Genomic DNA, 12,412 nt, shown 5'->3' with positions numbered 1-12,412 from the left:
TCAGACTATGGGAAACACCTATATTGGGCAGAAGTGATATAGGAAGATGCTGAAAAGCGTCATCTCATACTGTGCAGAAGATGGCAATGGTAAACCCCTGCTCAGGGCTGTCCTTAAAGAGCCTTGGTGGGGTATGGGGCCCAGGGCAAATCAGCCAGTGGCGGGGGCTTTTTTTTTTTTTTTTCATCTGTGTGAGGAATGAGTTTTGTTCTGGGCGGCAGTATCAAGGCAGTGTATATGCACATGTATTCAGAGTGAGACCTTCCTGATTCAACCTAAGCGGGATCTAAAATTAACTAAGTAGACATAAAAAACCATGTGAGCGCACGCACGTGCGCATGCCTTAAAGGGAACACTGGCGGGGCCCCTTTCCAGTTAATTCTAATGGGGGTTAAAAGAGTGGGGACCCAGGGTGGTCGCCCTGCTTGCCATGCCCTATGGACAGCCCTGCCCCTCCTGTATTCTACCAAAGACAACCACAGGGCTCTGTGGTGGCCAGAAGTCGGCACCGACTCGATGGCACACTTTACCTTTACCTCTCCCCCTATAATTTGAGCACCGATTATGAAAGGCAAAAATGACACAAATAAAGAAGCAAGCTTTCGTAGAATTTGGACACAGGCAGGATGTTAGGCAAAGCAAATGCAGAAGGGCACTTGTCTTGTGTAATAGCCCAGAGTATGTCATTTAAAACAGAAATAAGATGGAGTTCAGGAGGAATTATGCAGGCTCTGGATGCAGAGTAGTTCCCTGCAACAGGGATCTCCAGATGTTGCTGACTATAACTCCCATAATCTGCACCAAAGGCTATTGCAGCTGGGGATGATGGGAGTTGTAGTCAACAACATCTGGGAATCCCTATTACAAGGAACACTGTGTCTGGAAGTGCCAACTTGGCAACCCTAGACCCAGATGCACCCATCTGGGCCAAATAAACAATGGGTTGTTCCCCTTCACAAAACCAATGGTGAGCAAAAATAGTTTGAATTATTTCTAGCTTTTGTGCAAATACTTTGATTGATAAAGAATTCTATCAGGAGATTGAGAGTCATCTTTCATCCACTGGATAGTGAAAACAAAAAATCAAACACACCTCCTTAACACACTCCTAGTGTCTACAACACATTACATGCAAATACATTATGGAAATTCTATGCAGTTTTTTAAAAAGAGAAACAACTTGTGGGCGACGGGATTGTGAGGCAGTGGCGGGGGGGGGGGCGGGGGAGCGGGTGCTGCTGGGTCTTTCCCCGCTGTCCAGAATTTCTCTGTTCCAAATTCCACCCAAGAACAAGCAACAACTTAGGACACAACATCAGAGCTCCTCGTGTTGATATTACATTTTGTAATATCTATTTGCTTTTGGGTTATATAACTGAATATCTGAAGTAAAGGAAAAAATCACACACACACACACACACACACACACACATCTCATTGTTTTTCTTGTCAGGGAAGTCGCTGCTGCAATCTTTTGTGTTCCCTACTTCAGATTTATTTACTTTTTATGCTCGGCCTTATCATATAAAATCCCAAAGCTGATGTGTTATACTAGCGGTTTCCACATTTTGATGGCTGGTGTAGCCCTTCCAAGGCCACAGACTAAAAAACAAACAACTAAACAACAAAAAACCTTGCTGCAGTAACAATTTTTAGCTTTACTTACGTTTTACATGGGACAGAAGAACTGGTCCACCAGTTCTGTAAAGTTTTACATTTTACACGGGGCAGGGAACTGCACAGTACCCACCAGAAAGCCCTCAAGTACCTCAGAGAGTACACAAACCACAATTTGCACCTACTCTGAGCTCCAAAACAGATGTGAGGGTAGCCAGAGCAAACACACTTGCCTGTATAAGCATTTCGTGTGCACATGTAAATAGACTCAACACGTGTCGGTCCACTCACTTGTAGAACTAAAAGCTATGAGCGCGTGCACTGCTGGAGTACTAATTCTACATGTGAACTGCCCAGTTCATGAAGGAAATGCGTATATACGTAATAGAAAACGCATAAACTATCCCTACAAACAAACATTTTACCCTTGACGGCCGCCCCATCTCTTTTATCCCTTCGCGTTATTTCGTAGCAAAAGCAGCACAAAGGCTCCTTCTGTAATACGAGTGAGAACGACAATGTATGTTTTGGAGCAGGAGGAGGAACTGTCTGCGATTAAAACAATTGCTCTATTAAGGAAAAAGGTTCTTGACCCCGACGTGATTCGAACACGCAGCCTTCTGATCTGGAGTCAGACGCGCTACCGTTGCGCCACGAGGTCCTGGTGGCTTTTGGTAAGCACAGCTCTAGAACTGGCTGAGCCCCACGAGGGCACCGGTTTCCTGCTCCACACACTACAGCGGCGGGAAAGAAGAAAAAGCGCGGGGAGGAGAAGCGGAAAGCAAGAGCAGCGCGGCTTGAAAAGAGATCGCGCTCCACACACCTGATAATTAGTTTCGAGAGCTTCTGTCCAGTCCTCATGGATCACCTGGTCGGGGGAGGCCCCCTAATAGGGGCGGGGTGGGTACTTCTGGGGCCGTCTCTCCCACTCCCCTTGAGGAGCCTTTGCCGGAGTCCATCCGTTTGTTGTCTTAGTTTTCCTCTCCCGGCCCCCATCAAACGCCCCCCCCGCCTGGGCAAAAGCCCCTCAGCTCCCCTGCCCTGTATCGGCCCCACCCCCTCGCCCTATCCCTCTCAGCAACGGCGACATTCCCCCAACACAACAGTTCTGCTCCCTCCCTCAGTCCTGAAAAAAGAAAGATGTTCACAAGATTCTTGACGTGTGGCTCTCCTTGTCCTTCCACAATCTCGCTTGAGGAGGTATCTACAGGGGTGCTTCTGCCAAATCTACTTTCCTTAGTATTGGTTTGCTCTAGGCCCCTGCTCCAGCTATATAAATTCTAAGGAGAGGACTTCACCAAGCAGTTCCTCGTTAGTATAGTGGTAAGTATCCCCGCCTGTCACGCGGGAGACCGGGGTTCGATTCCCCGACGGGGAGAGGCATTACTTTTTTTTCCCTTTCCCCCCTTGCTTAGAAAAGCTAGCTAATAATAAATACCATTTTGGATGTTTTCCAATGAACTTACAAATTGTATACCTGCTAAGGAGTTTTAGTGGAAATTCCATTTTGAATAAAAAGAGGGAGAGAGGAAGACATACTATTGCACAAGCAAGGAATTGAAATCGGCTCTCATAGATGACGCGTAGGGGTACAAATTACTGTATTTACATTTATTTCAGAACACCCAGGTTGAGTTTTATGATCATATGATTCCTTAAAAGTAAATGCTTCCCTCAGCATTCTGTCTCTGCCATCACAAAGTAGGGCTCTTTGGAACTTTACTTTATTTATTTATTTATATTTATTTTATTTATTTTACGTATTTTTATACTGCCCAAAACTTAGATCTCTGGGCAGTTTACAACCCAGAGAAAGTAAAACATTGTTAAAACAAAAGCAACAAGTTTAAAACATTACAACAGTTTAAAAATTTTAAAACAATATTTTAAAACAGCATCATCCCACAGATGCCAAATAATTGGAAAGCCAAAGGCAACATTTTCATTTAAGAAGTGAGTTGGGGGGTGGGCTGTCATATTTATGTTTCAGAGCACATCCAATTACTTCTCACTCAAGAGCACCTAGATATCTGGTTATTACTGTGAGCTATGAAAGTATAACCAGAAATGCCCTTCAAAAAAGAGCTGCTTGTAACATAATTTTGTGACCTGTGAATCTTGTTTTACCCTCCTTCTGGCATCCCTGGGTCGCCTGAGCCTCCATCAACTCTCTTTGTTTGAGATAGTTATACTGCACCCCTCCAGTATCCTACCGCTTGGGGCAGCTCACAACATTAATAATAGAGATACAATATAACGTGTTTTTTTAAAAAATTAAAAATCAAAAAAATGATCAAGTTAAAAGACCAGGCTAAAACCACATTTAAAATTACAAATTTTAAAGGTTTCAAATTAAAAGTTATTAGTAAAAAGCTAAAAAAATAAGAACTAAAAAACTAAAAAGCTAAAAAAACTACCAGACATAAGCATCAGATAAAACATTAAAAAGCCTCTCTACAAAGATATGTCTTTAATTGTTTTAAAAACACTGAGGGACAGAGCATGGCAAAGGTCCTCTGGGAGGGTGTTCCAAAGTTGAGTGGCCACAACTGAAAAGCCCCTGTATGTAGTCGCCACAAACCGGATCTCTATTAGTGTCAGGGACATGAGCAGGGCCTGAGCTGCCAAACAGAGGGCTCTGGCAGCAGGCTCATATGGGCAAATGCAATTTTGCAGGCTGTCCGGCCCCAAACCATGTAGGGTTTTAAAGGTCAAGACCAGCAATTTGAATCTAGCCTGGAGGTGGGCCAGTGAAGCTTCTACAGGAGGGGTGTAACACTTGTAAAGCGACTTGTACCCATGAACATCGTTGAAGCAGCATTCTGGGCCAGCTGAACTTCTGAATTGTTTTCAAGGGTAGCCCCATGTAGAGTGTATTGCTGTAGTCCAATCTGGATGTCACCAAAGCATGGGTGACTGACATCAGGTTCAACTTCTCCAAGTAGGGTTGCAGCTGGTGTACCAACCATAGCTGATAAAAAGCACCTCTGCCACCCGTAATTCAAAGGGCAGCTTCGGTACAGAAGCACACCCAAGCCGCAGACTTTGACATTTAGGGGGAGTGTAACCCTGTCCAAGGCCAGCTTTACTTCATTTCACAAATTTATCTATTTTACTGCCTCTGTTTCAAAATAATCTTGCCTTCCAGAATTCTTAGTGATGGATTTCTTGAAATCATAGTGTCCTCAAATTCAAGAAATTAATTTGTGTTGTTGTTAAGAACATGTATATACCATTCTTCAATGAAAAATTCGTAAGGTGAATTTATTCTGCTTTCTGCAGAATAAGCAGAAAACAGAATAGGGTGGTGGTGGAGGGGAGCTTCCATAAGAACAGCCCTGCTGGATCAGGCCCAAGGCCTTTCTAGTCCAGCCTTCTGTTTCACACAGTGGCCCACCAGATGCCTCTGAGAAGCCCACAGGCAAGAGGTGAGGGTATGCCCTCTCTTCTGCTGTTGCTCCCCTGCAACTGGTATTGAGAGGCATCTTGCCTCTGAGGCTGGAAGTGGCCTATAGCCACCAGACTAGTAGCCATTATATAGACCTGTCCTCCATGAATTTGTCTAAACCCTTTTTAAAGCCATCCAAGCTAGTGGCTATCACCACATCCCATGGCAGAGAATTCCATAGATTAATCATGCATTACGTGAAAAAGTACTTCCTTTTGTTGGTCCTAAATTTCCTGGCCTTCAGTTTCATGAGATGACCCCCGGTTCTAGTGTTGTGAGGGGGATAAAAATTCTCTCTGACCACTCTGTCTACTCCATGTATAATTTTATACACCTCGATCATGTCTCCTCATAGTTGCTTCTTTTCTAAACTAAAAAGCCCCAGATGCTGTAGCCTTAAGGAATGTGCTCTAGGCTCCTGATCATTTTGGTCACTTCCTAATGATCCCTAGCATGGAATTAGCATTTTTCACAGCTGCGGAGCACTGAGTTAGCGCTTTCAAGGAGCTGTCCACCATGACCCCAAGATCTCTCGTCAGTCAGTCACTGACAGCTCAGACCCTACCAGTGTATATGTGAAGTTGGGGTTTTCTGCCGCAGTATGCATCACTTTACATTTGGTTACACTGAACTGCATTTGCCATTTTGTTGCCCACTCAAACAGTTTGGAGAGATTCTTTTGGAGCTTCTCACAAGCTTTTGTAGATTTCACTACCCTGATAGTGTCATCCGGAATGAACTCCAGTTGGCTTGCACAGCCCTTTCATGGCTCACAGCTGGGTTCTTTGAACTCATTCACCCAAGGGTAGTTCCACCCCTGTTTTCACTGTTTCACCAGGTTTCCGTTATGCCCACTATATGTTTTCATTAGCAACCAAGCACTCCAGCTTGCCCATCTTGGCTTGGAGGCTTCTGGCATTGGTAAATAAACACTTATATGCTGCTGAGTCTCTTACCTGGTGTTGGCGTGTGCTATCGCCCTTCCTATCATTTGGTCTTTTTGACCTGCTGTCATGTGTTTCTGTCTGCTCTACTAGTCCTGGTTCTACTCTGTTCCCTTCTGGCTTATCTGAAACTTTTGCAGCATTTTGTGTGCTGAATGAGATACCACCCAGTTCCTGTCGGCAACCCCCTGGGTGCCATTTTAAAAGCTGCTCTGCAACCTTTTTGTTTAAGTGCCAGAAGTCTGGTTCCATCTTGGTTCAAATGCAGCCCATCCCTTTTGTACAGGCTTTGTTTGTATCCCAAAATGTATCCCAGTGCCTAACAAATCTAAACCCCTCCTACCAGCACCACTTGTCCACACACTGAGACTCCTCAGCTCTACCTGTCTCTCTGGCCCTGTGTGTGGAACAGGTAGCACTTCTGAGAACACTACCCTGATGGCCTGGACTTCAGAATGCTACCTAGCAGCATAAATATGCAGACCGCCCAAATAGGTAGCAGCTTAAATCTGGCTTCCAGGACCTTCCCTGTACCAAATGAGCTCAAATGAGAGATGTCTGTGAAATAAAACACAAATATAACAACTTCAGGCTATTATTTCATTTAACATATTTATATACTGCCCACTCCAAAGACTTTAGGCGGTTTACAATAACAAACCAAACTAAAATGATTAACACATTCAAAACATATATAAAATTTAAAGTTCCATCAATAAAATTCAACTAAAACTCCCACTAAAAAGCTTGGCTAAAGAGATGTGTCTTCCGTTGTTTCCTAAAAGCCATCAGGGATGGAACAGCTCTAATCTCAGCAGGAAGTGCGTTTCACAGCCCTGGGGCAACTACAGAGAAGGCTCGCTTATTTGACCTCAAGTGTTAATGCTTTGCTCTTATCTTGATTTTTACCCATGGCAACATTCTCAGTTTTATTATTTTATTTATTTATTTAACATATTTTAATACTGCCCAAAACTTACGTCTCCGGGCAGTTTACAACAGGTTTTGGCACCTCATGTGTGGATTGCCCCCGGTAGGGTTTTAACTGTTGGCTTTATCAATTCTGCTGACTTTAGCCCATTGCTGTGCTTTCTTGCTTTCTATTGATTTTAAGATGGTGGGGTTTTTTGTTTTTGTTTTGTATTTGCTACTGTTTTTACAATTCTCAAAAGCGGCTGTGGGCAGGGGCGTAGCTAGGGGAGATGAGGCCTGTGTTCACCCCTCTCTCTGGCAGCCCCTCAGAGTGAGGGAGATATGAAGAAAACAGAGAGGGGTGGAGCTGGGGGGCTGGGTTCTTTGAACCCATCTGCTAGGTTATAACTATACCCCTGGCCCTGGGAATTTTGTTAGAAGAAGAGTGGCATATAAGGATTTAAAAACAAACAGTATTTGCCCCTATGTATACATACTTTTCACTCCAGTGCTGTGACCACAGCAAAAATAACCAGTGATATGCAAATTAGACAATTGTGTGTTTCAATGGTGTATGAGGAGAGATACAAAGCCAGTTCAGCAGGAACATCACCCTCACTGGGTGATACACATTTTAATGTGTTCTTGCAATGAAAAGGGCCAGGCGCCTAAATGCTTTAAATAGGGAGAGCTCATATTTTCAGAGTTTTTAGCAGACCATGCCAGGCCAGCATAATTCGGGGTCGGGTGGGGGGGGAGGATGGAACATGGTCTTTTGTTCAAGGCAGAGCCACTTAGAGGGTGAAGAACTGAGGACAGGGTGAGAAACTGCTAGTTATGTCTCTGCAGGCTGACCTGTCAGCTTGCACAAGATGGGAATTAGAGAAGCAAGTCGAGTCAGCAGTCAGTGAGGAGAAATAAGGTCAGACACCTGCTGCTTGTATGCCGAAAAAGGAGCCGAGGCTGATTTCCTGCTAGGGTGAGGGATGACGAACTTTGAGACATACTTGTACTGAAATGATACCAGCATAAAAGCAGCAGAACGCTGATTAGGAAATGAGCTTGTGTGTGAGAGTCTGCTTCATAGCTTCTCTTTTCAGTAAACCCGAGGGCTGTGTGATCAACTATAGGTCTTGGCCTGTTGTGAATATGGCCTAGAATCTAGAGAGGATTTCATTCTTGCATTGATTGCATTGGAAAAACAACAGGGCTCTATGCATTTGTAGCCCTATGAGCTCCCTCTAGTGGTCCATGAAGATTCTGTCACAGCTCAGCAGTAGGACCAAAAAGGGACAATAAGGAAAGACAGAAAAAACAGACATTTATTGTACCACAGCTGAGAATGCAAAAGAAAGAAACGGGCCTATTTTACAATAGTAAAACAATGGGAGCAAGTCAGCTCCTGTGGAAAAAAACATTCTGCTGCCTGGTGTGTGTGTGTGATATTAGGAAGATAGCACTGGGAATTTGGAACATGTAATTGTTTCTCCATGTATAATAAAAACCAGAGGGAAGAGGGTTGGGTGTTTTTTTTTTACATTCCAGCATTAAGTGTGACCAAGAAACAGAAATCAGCATGGAACTATGCAGATAGATATGAATAATACAAGTGTGGTATTTGTAGAATCCAAAGGAAAGAGTTCTGGTATGTAAGGACAAGGCAGAGGAGTTGAATCAGAAATATGAATAGCTTAATGAAATAGATATTATGTACAGAGAGGCAAGTGCACTGCAGACTGCTTTTCAGTGCTCTTGCTGCTGGCTTTTTTTTTTTTTTAGCCCCGCCTCTGCTCTAGGGCTGGAATACAACTAATTAAAGCCCCATTCAAAAGCTGGTCTGGATCAAGGAATGGATTAACCAAAAGCACCACAGTATCAATTATTATTCCCCTAGAATACCATTATTACAACTGAGGACAAACACTACATACAAGCTCTAATCCAGCAAATATCCATAAGTATTCAAAGCAGGCAAAGAGCTGGAATCTATTCATGCTTATTTATTTAACTTTTCTGCCACATACAAGAACCCAAGACCAGCCATAGCATCTAATTATTACATTTTTTCCTTTTAACCATCTGCTTAAATACATCCCGCCCTTATATTTTGTAAGTTGCTTTGAGAGCCTATTTAGCTAAAAAGCAACTAATAAACCAGTCTGTGAAATAGATGACCACTGGCAGATGGTGACTTATATGGAGTTAAAAGAGTGAACAAGATTTTGTCTTAGTTTCCCACACACTAAACCCAATGCACCACTACTTAAAATATCACCTGCTTTGAAAAGGTAATAAGCAGGCCTGTTGAATTAGTTCAGATCATGGCAGAATACCTGTAAATAATTTTTCTTTTTCCTGCATTCAAATTATCGACACATGGGAATCTGTGGCATAATTAACTATTATTTATTTATTTATTTATTTATTTATTTATTTATTTATTTATTATTTTATTACATTTATAAACCACCTCATCCAATGACTCTGGGCGGTGTACAACAACCTTACAAAGACATAAAAACACACAATTCAAAACACAGTGATAAAAACAATTCAAAAACAATTAAAACCATTTAAAACCAATTAAAATACTAAAAGAAAAAACACTTTACAAATCTTGGAAGGCCAGGCCAAAAAAAAAAGTTTTTTGGGCTCTCCTTAAAGGCCAACAGCAAGCCTAAACTGCGGACATCTGCTGGGAATGCATTCCATAGACCAGGAGCAGCTACAGAAAAGGCCTGGTTCCGAGTCCCCACCAGACATACCGGTGATAACTGGAGACAGACCTCTCCAAATGACCTCAATGAGCGATGGGGATCATACTGAAGAAGGCGCTCTCTAAGGTAGCCTGGATCTAAGCCATTCAGAGCTTTAAAGGTAATAACCAGCACTTTGTATTTCACCCGGAAATGTATCGGCAGCCAGTGCAACTGTTTTTAAGACAGGCATAATATGGTCTCTCCAGGTTACCCCAGAGATCAATCTGACTGCCGCATTTTGAACTAACTGAAGTTTCCGAACTACATACAAAGGCAGCCCTAAGTAGAGCGCATTGCAGTAGTCAAGCCTGGAGGTTACCAGCTGATGCACCACTGTTTTGAGATCATTCTCTTCAAGGAATGGACGCAGCTGTCAAATTAGCTGAAGTTGATAGAAAGCGCTCTTGGCCATAGCCTGCACCTGAGATACCAGGGTGAGGCCTGGATCCAAGAGCACTCCCAAGCTGTGTAGCTGTTCCTTCTGGGGGAGTGTAACCCTTTCCAGCACAGGAAGATCTAACTCATCTCTTAAATTCCAACCCCCCACAATGAGTACCTCCATCTTGCTTGGATTCAGCTTCAATTTGTTATCCTTCATCCAGCCCATTACTGCCTGTAGGCAGGCATTTAGGAGTGAATGCCATTTCCTGATGATGATGATGCTGATGCTGGTGCTGATGGTAGGGATGATGATAAGGAGAAATAGATTTGGGTGTCATCAGCATACTGATAACACCCTGCACCAAATCTCCTGATGATTTAACCCAGCAGTTTCATGTAAAGATTAAAAAGCATTGGTGACAGAATGGAGCCCCAAGGGACTCCATATTATAGCTCCCGTTTTAAAGAGGAACGGTCACCAAGCTCCACCATCTGGAATCTGCCTGAGAGAAAGGAGCAGAACCACTGCAAAGCAGTGACTCCTATCCCCAGTTCCCCCAGGCGATCCAGAAGGATACCATGGTCGATGGTATCGAATGTCGCCGAGAGATCCAAAAGAACCAACAGAGTCACACTCCCTCTGTTGATTCCCTGGTAAAGGTCATCCATCAGGCCGACCAAGGCAGACTCAACTCCATAGCCCCTCTAAAGCCAGTTTGAAATGGGTCTAGATAATCGGTTTCCTCCAAAACTGCCTGGAGCTGGTTAGCCACCACTCTCTCAATCACCTCGCCCAACCAAGGGAGATTGGAGACCAGCCTATAACTATCCATCACTGAGGGATCTAGGGAAGGCTTCTTAAGAAGTGGTCTAATCATTGCCCAAGAAGCAATGATTGTATCCTCCCTCAATGATGAGTTAATGATATTAACTAGGCCATCTCCAATAATCCTTCTGCTAGACAGAAGCAGCCAAGTTGGGCAAGGCTCCAGAGAACAAGTGGTAGGCTGCACCGCCCCAGGTAGCTTGTCCACGTCATCAGGCATCACAGATTGAAACTGATCCAATCTAATACTGCAAGAGGGATTGCTGGACACCACCTTAATAGACTCTGCAGAAACAGTGGAGTCCAAGTCGGCCCGAATACAAGAGATTTTGTCCACAAAGAACTCATTATAAGCATCGCAGCAGAACAAAGCCCCCAGGGATTGGTTTGAATTGGAATGAGCCTGAATCAAACTCCTCACAACCCAGGACAGCTCTGCTGGATGTGAACCTGCAGAAGCAATGCACACAGACCAGAATTGTTTTTTTGCCACACGCACTGCCTCCGGCTGTCTGCTGTGTCCTGTCATAGGACACGATGAGGAAGGCCCGGCTGTTGTGCACTCGGGACAGGGCCTTCTCTGTTGCTGCTCCTAGACTCTGGAATGCTCTCCCAGTGGCCATTCGTTCCTCGGACTCCATCACGGCTTTTAGAAAGCTTGTAAAGACTTGGCTTTTTACCCAGGCTTTTACATAATCGTTTTTACTGCTGCTTCAGTGTGTTTTTATCTGTTGTATTGTTTTTATGGCTGTTTTTATATGTTTTTAGCTTGATGTTTTAAATTGCTTTTTTATTGTATGTTTTAATTTTTGTAAACCGCCTTGGGGTTGTTTTTTAACGAAAGGCAGTATAGAAATGTAAAAATAAATAAATAAATAAATAAATTCAAGCTGAGTTCTCCTCTACTTGTGCTCCAGTCGCCCACCTTGCTGCTTCAGACCCCACAACTCCTCTGTATACCAAGGGGCCACTTTTAAAGCAGATAGGAAGGGACGCTTAGGAGCAACAGTCTCTACTGCCCTGGTGAGTACCCTGTTCCAGGTTCCCACCAGGGCATTGGAAGAATCACTGGCAGGACCAACATCAAAACCCTCCAAGGCTTTTTGGAATCCTACTGGGTCCAGCAGCCATCTTGGGTGGTGTTGTGGACCAAGCCTGTTTTGTATACTAGATATGCTCCAGAGTTAGCATATGAAATTAGGCTGGCTTCACCAGTGTCACAAGTTCTTTTATACGGTGACCATGTATAGTCTGGGCGCAAAGGTAGAAAGGAGACCAAAACAATCCTAAATGATTCAATGGGCTTTATTGAGTGTAAAAGAATAACAACATCAATCTAACTGAGTGGAAAACAGAACAATCTATCAGTATTTCTAACAATATTTCTACCATAGCCAGCAACAACATTCACTGGGGTCCCCAGCAGTGGACCATCTTAATAAGTCCTCCAACCCTGCAGGGCTGGGTTGTGGCTGTGAAATCAGCCTTAACCAGGTAGTGCTCTGTTCATGACAATAGGGAAACC

General features: G+C 43.7%; 2 non-coding genes across 2 annotated transcripts; one reads left to right on the top strand and one right to left on the bottom strand.

Moving 5' to 3' along the window:
* Positions 1-2,206: 2,206 nt before the first annotated feature.
* On the bottom strand, positions 2,207-2,278 carry TRNAW-CCA (transfer RNA tryptophan (anticodon CCA)). The gene has a single exon. It is a non-coding gene; the product is annotated as a tRNA-Trp (tRNA).
* A 645-nt stretch (positions 2,279-2,923) lies between these two features.
* On the top strand, positions 2,924-2,995 carry TRNAD-GUC (transfer RNA aspartic acid (anticodon GUC)). Its single transcript has one exon. It is a non-coding gene; the product is annotated as a tRNA-Asp (tRNA).
* Positions 2,996-12,412: the final 9,417 nt, after the last annotated feature.

Source organism: Hemicordylus capensis, chromosome 5 (assembly GCF_027244095.1).
Source record: "Hemicordylus capensis ecotype Gifberg chromosome 5, rHemCap1.1.pri, whole genome shotgun sequence".
NCBI lineage: Eukaryota > Metazoa > Chordata > Lepidosauria > Squamata > Cordylidae > Hemicordylus > Hemicordylus capensis.
The sequence above is the reverse complement of the archived record's forward strand: the minus strand, read 5'-3'. Positions and strand labels throughout refer to the sequence as shown.